Raw genomic sequence first — 6,000 nt, 5'->3', positions numbered from 1 at the left:
AATTAGGACTTTGTTTCTTGGCCAAAAGGGTTGTTTTGTGCCATATGTTTAAAAAACTATAAAGTAGTAGTGACAGTAATTAAAATGTTTTTATTATGTCAATATCTATTTTGTGAAAGAGATGTGATTTGTTTGCACTAATCTACATATCAATTCTGATTTTGAAAGGGTTCTGTATGTGTTTGACATTCAAATAAAGATACTTCATTTATTCCAAACCTTTCCTGCCTCCCTCTGTTATTCTATGTGATATGACTAGACTACAGAAAACAGATTACCAATAAAATGGAAGATTTCTGACAACACAAGTCATCAGGTGGTGATATCAGAGATATCCTGGGTGTCATAGTGTAGGTTTTCATTTTAATTTTGTGTTCCTGTATAAACCATTGCTATATGCTGCATTCTGTAAATTGACTGTGTGGCTGCCACAATAATTAACCATTAAACCTAATGTTTCACTTAATATCTGAAGAAAAGCAGGATCTATCATCTGCCCCTTTGTTAAAACATGTTTCCTCAAGCACTCTATCAAATTATTTGGCTGAGAGTCAAAATGACAATAATGTTTTACTTTCAATGGATAGAAGGACAGAGCAGCAGTGTAGCATAGTGGTTAAGGAGCAGGACTAGTAATCAAGAGGTTGCCAGTTCAATTCCCAACTGGAGCACTGCTGCTTTACCCTTGGACAAAGTACTTCACCCACAATATCCACTTGTATAAATCGATACATAACATTGTAGAAAAAAAAAAAAAAAGACTATACTGTAACTGATGTAAATCGCTCTGGACATAAACACCTGCTAAATGCCAAAAATGTAAGGTAAAAAGTACAATATGTACTCAGCCGAGTGAAGTTACTATCCTGTTTACTCAAGGAATGGAAATAGGATATTTTATACTTTATGATGAAAATGCAGCCTAAATGATGTATCAATTTGTTTTATTTCTTATTGTTAGCGCCGGAGATCGGGACACAAACGCGGACCGCAGGATGTTCCGGTTCCAGGCGATAATAGAAAGGGACAGGCAGTTCGTAAATCCAGGGACAGGCAGGGTTCGAAACACAGAGAAGCAATCCGGGGGCAAATCCAAAATCGGGAGTCAGGGAGAACAGGGTCAGGAATCAGGCAGGTGAGAGGCAGCGATCAGATCCAAAACGGCAGGCAGGAATCGAGGTCAGGAAACAGGCAGGATCGGCAATGTAGCAACAACTCTCGGGAAATAAAGCGCGGGGACGAGACAGGTGAAACACACTGAAACGAACTAACAACAAGACAGAGACACGCAGGGAAGATATAGGGCTGGGGTAACAAGGAGATGGGAAGCAGGTGAGCAGGCAGGCAGGTGCAGGCAATGAGGGAATCAGGTGGGCGGGGACCAGGCGGGGAGCAGGGCGGAGAGGGAACACAAGGAAAACAAAAGCACCACGGCTTAAGGGGGCGGAGCCCTGACACTGATGCAATGATTGCCATCGTTTGATCAGATAACTGAATGCTTTTGAGATAACAATAGGCATTCTATTGCGTAGCCAAAATAAGATAATCATAGAGAAATTTACCCACAATGTCAATATTAGCTCCCTTTTAGTAGGCCAGTCTAGTACACCTTCTCATTCAAACATACACACCCTCACACACACACTCTGCAGCTCAAATGTAACCCTCACAGATAACCTGTAATGCCAAATGTGGTCATTTTAGTTATTGCAATTTTTAGTTTTTCATTTGGTCTTTTTGCTCTTTATTTAACTTTATGCCTGAAAACATATGATTAATTAAAGAGGGTTTGTAATTAAGTCCATGTTGTCACAGCCTATTTCTTTTCACACCGGAAAAAAAAAAATGTTAAAAGCATTCAAATATCGGCCTGAAATATCGGTTATCGTCCTCTTTTTGTCACCAATAATCATTATCGTATCGGCCTTGAAAAAACCATGGGTCGACCCCTACTTTGGATGATAACATTCGCTAATTTAACATTCGCTAATTTAATAAATAGCCAGAGTTAACGTGTGTTACTCCCACTTTAAATTCATTAGGGAAAGTTGGAAAGACTATTCAGGTGTTTGGGGAATAACCTACAACATAATTTTGAGAAATAAACTTTTTAAGTGTGCTGCATGAACCATCCACTGTCTGCCTCAAGAAACCAGGCATACATTTTTATTGACATCTTAGTCTGGTTAGCCAACGTAAGCCCTGCTTGTAATAGTCAATTAAAATGCTTTTACTTTTCCATCCCCTTTTGTAATTAATAGTTGTAGGGCTGGGCGACAAAACGATAACAAAAACGATAAATAGAAATACACTATATGGACAAAAGTATTCAGACGCCTGACCATTACACCAACAGGGACTGTAATGACATTGTAGTCAAATACATATACTTTAATATGGAGTTGGTCCCCCTTTTGCAGCTATAACAGCTTCCACTCTGCTTGGAAGGCTTTCCACAAAATTTTGGAGTGTTTCTGTGGGAATTTGTGCCCGTTCATTCTGTAGAGCATTTATGAGGTCAGGCACTGTTGGATGAGAAGGCCTGGCTAGCAATCTCTGTTCCAGTTCATCCCAAAGGTGCTCGATGGAGTTGAGGTCAGGGCTTTGTGCGGGCCAGTCAAGTTCTTCCACACCGAACTCATCAAACCGGTCTTTATAGCCCTTGCTTTGTGCACTGGGGCACAGTCATGTTGGAATAGAAAAGGGCCTTCCCCAAACTGTTGCCACAAAGTTGGAAGCATAGCATTGTCCAAAATGTCTTGGTATGCTGAAGCATTAAGATTGCCCTTCATTGGAGATAAGGGGCCTAGCCCAAACCCTGAAAAACAGGTGTGGCCAAATACTTTTGTCCATATAGTGTATAACAGATGTTCGATATAATTAATTTCCATGCTTAGATAGCATGCACAGAAATGAATCATGAACTGCCAATCATGTCGCAGGAATAGAGGTATGCATTGCGCACATTAGGTTGCACTGTGAGAGGTATAAATTCAGGCCAGCACGTGGTATTGTTTACAGACACAGTTGCAGACAGGCTTGTAGTTGGAGCGGAATACGCAACATATACATAGACATCATCGACAAGAAAGGTCACTCAACTTCAGTAATTTGGAGATATTTTGGCTATTTACAATCCGACAAAAACAGAGCAGCGTGCACTGCAAACTGTGCTGAGGACACGTGCCACCAAAGACAGGCAACACCACAAACCTGTTTCATCATTTGAAACGATATCACCTGTTTAAACATGCAGATAGTAAGAAATTACCGTCCCAAACAAGTGTTGTTAGTGGACCCTCGACAAGCACCAGACCAGTACCTAGTGCGCCTACCCAGCAGCAAACGATTGTATCAGCATTTTTCAGCGCTGTGCCTTATGACAAAAAAAAGAAAAGACACAAAGACATCACAAATGCAACTGCATTTTGCATTGCAAAAAACATGCTTCCCATTAGCACTGTTGAAAATGAAGGGCTCAAGAAGCTTATCAGCTGTCACAGGGCAGCTTTAAAACCTGAGACTGTAGACAGACTTTCTTGCCTGTAACTTGTAGGGCAATGGCTTTGCTTGTTTAAAACTTGTACAGAAGACACTGACCACAGTTGAGATTTTTCTTTTGTCTATTTATTTTGTTTACATTGTCAGCTAAAACATTTACAAAATGTTTCAAACCGTCTGTACAAAGGGTTTGGCATGCTGACCAGAATTAAGATTTCTTTCTCTATGTATCGTTTTATTTGTTCACATTATCCTTTAAAACACTTTTAAATTTTGCAGTCTGAGCCATCTTACATGTGTGCTGTATCACATTGCAGCATTTTTCTATTAAGATATTTATTTTGTTGAGGAAAAACGACTGAAAAAGGATTTTACTTAATTTTACTCATGCATATTTTGATATTGAAAAAAAGATTTTATTATAATTGTTTTGAATGTTCTACCTCAGATTTGTGAAATGTTCTGCTGTTTGGCAAGTGTTTGTCATGTTCTGACCATAAAGAATAGTCTAAAACCACAATTAACTGTGGTGGTGGAATTTGCTGCGATGCAAGGGGCACCAGCTAAAATCTTGCCTAGGGCACCAAATTGGTCAGGGCCGGCTCTGCCAGGGTTACAATGTAGCTAGCGCTCTCACTCTCCCATGGCAACTGAAAACTGAGTCTTCTGCCATAGCAAAACAGTCCCAATTTTTTTTTACACCAATTAATGACACCACATAATTCTGAATATGGGCATTGTCTCAGTGTTCTTTTCCTTTTCTTTGCCAAAGTGTTTTGTTTGTTTGTCTAGTGCGTTTGCATGCTTGTAACCCTGCCGGTAGCCTAAAGGAAAATAAAAAGTTTTCAAATTGGAAACTTTTGTCTGCAGTTGTCCCTCCTTCAGTCTTGACCACCTCTCCGCTCGGGCACACTCCGTTACACGAACATCTGCTGGAATGTAACGCTTGTATGCTAGCGATGTTTGTTAACCATAACGTAGTTAAATGTCTAAATTTAAAAATCAGAACTTACCGATGGCATTGTAGGTCCACTCGACGTTGGCGTGGTCTGACCTCACAGAGCTGCTTTAACACCAGCAGCTACTGCTTTTTCAGTTATTTCCGCCAAATCGCCACCACCTGTTGCTACACTCTCCATGTGTCTACATTGCCACAGTGCTTGATGTGAATGCCCGAGCTTTTCCATGGGAAAAAAACATGCGTCACACAATGGAGGTGTGGTTAATTACCATATTCATTAGGTTCATCCCACATTTGCATATTAGATTTAACATTTACATTTAACATTTATTTAACATTTACATTCAACACTTATATTTACACAAGTTATTTCATATTTTTCATTAATGAAAAATATAACCCTTGAAAAAGACTTTGACAGATTTGCATCAATTTGTCCACAAATGTATGAAAAAAATGACAGTTTAAAATTGTAAGGTATTTTTTTTTTTACATTTGACAATGTTAAATGTGCCAAAACTGCAGAATAAATCAGTGTATACATTTTTACAAACGGCGCCCCGTAATTAAGAAACTGTTCCACGATTCGCAGCCGATGCGTGCACTCACCGACCCCGAATCGGAAACAATTCATAACACTTTACCGCACAACATGCTGCCCTAACAAATAAGTGACATGTTGGGGAAGCGGGTTAGTTTTATTTTATCGTGGGTCCAGCACAACTGCAGCAGGTGATTAAACAGATTAGTCCCAAATTACTACTTAGTCTAATGCAGGTTTCAATCTGCTGTTGAGGCAATCAATTCTTGTGTACAGAAAAAAAATGCTAGTAGACACAGGTGTAGCGCTTATAATGCTAGAAAACTTTCACACTAATTAAGAATCAAAAAAGGCAATCCTTCACAGTTCGTTCTTAAAGGTTTCTCAATGTCTTAATGGTAGCATTAAAAAAACAGCAGTGATCTGAGACAACATCAACAATTGAGGATACAACAATGTCTAAGCCCATGAGATACCTAATACCACATCTCCAATGGCCAGGTTACAGACTGACAAATTGTGAGTGTCTCCACTTTCACTCAAACCTGTCTGAATTTGAAGATTTTACTTCTTCAAACAAACCTCTCTGGGGTTTATCAGTGATGTCATAACAGTGGAAGTGGCTCACCACATTCAAGGCCATAATTGGACTTGCCCCTTTGTATCTGGGGGATCGCATTTTTTCAAATAACCCACCCTGAAAACTTTATTCACAAGGTGCTGGCTATCTTGTTCTTCCAAGAGTAACAAAAAGTAGGTGTAGCTTAATCCTCCTTCTATTGAGCCCCCCCAAGGAAAAATTGACCTACTCATGTTCAATATGTAGACACTCACCCTCAGGTCTGCCCTTAAGACTGTGCTGGCCCTCTGCCTCCCATCTCTTAGTCATGCTTCAATAGCCTTAATGTAGCCTTATTGTCAGGTTTTACTACTTTTGCACAGGTGCGCTTCTCCACTCTGTCACTCATCTGATCAGTCCTCTCTCCCACCATGTGCA

Source organism: Megalops cyprinoides, chromosome 12 (genome assembly GCF_013368585.1).
Source record: "Megalops cyprinoides isolate fMegCyp1 chromosome 12, fMegCyp1.pri, whole genome shotgun sequence".
Lineage (NCBI taxonomy): Eukaryota > Metazoa > Chordata > Actinopteri > Elopiformes > Megalopidae > Megalops > Megalops cyprinoides.
Note: the sequence above shows the minus strand (reverse complement) of the source record.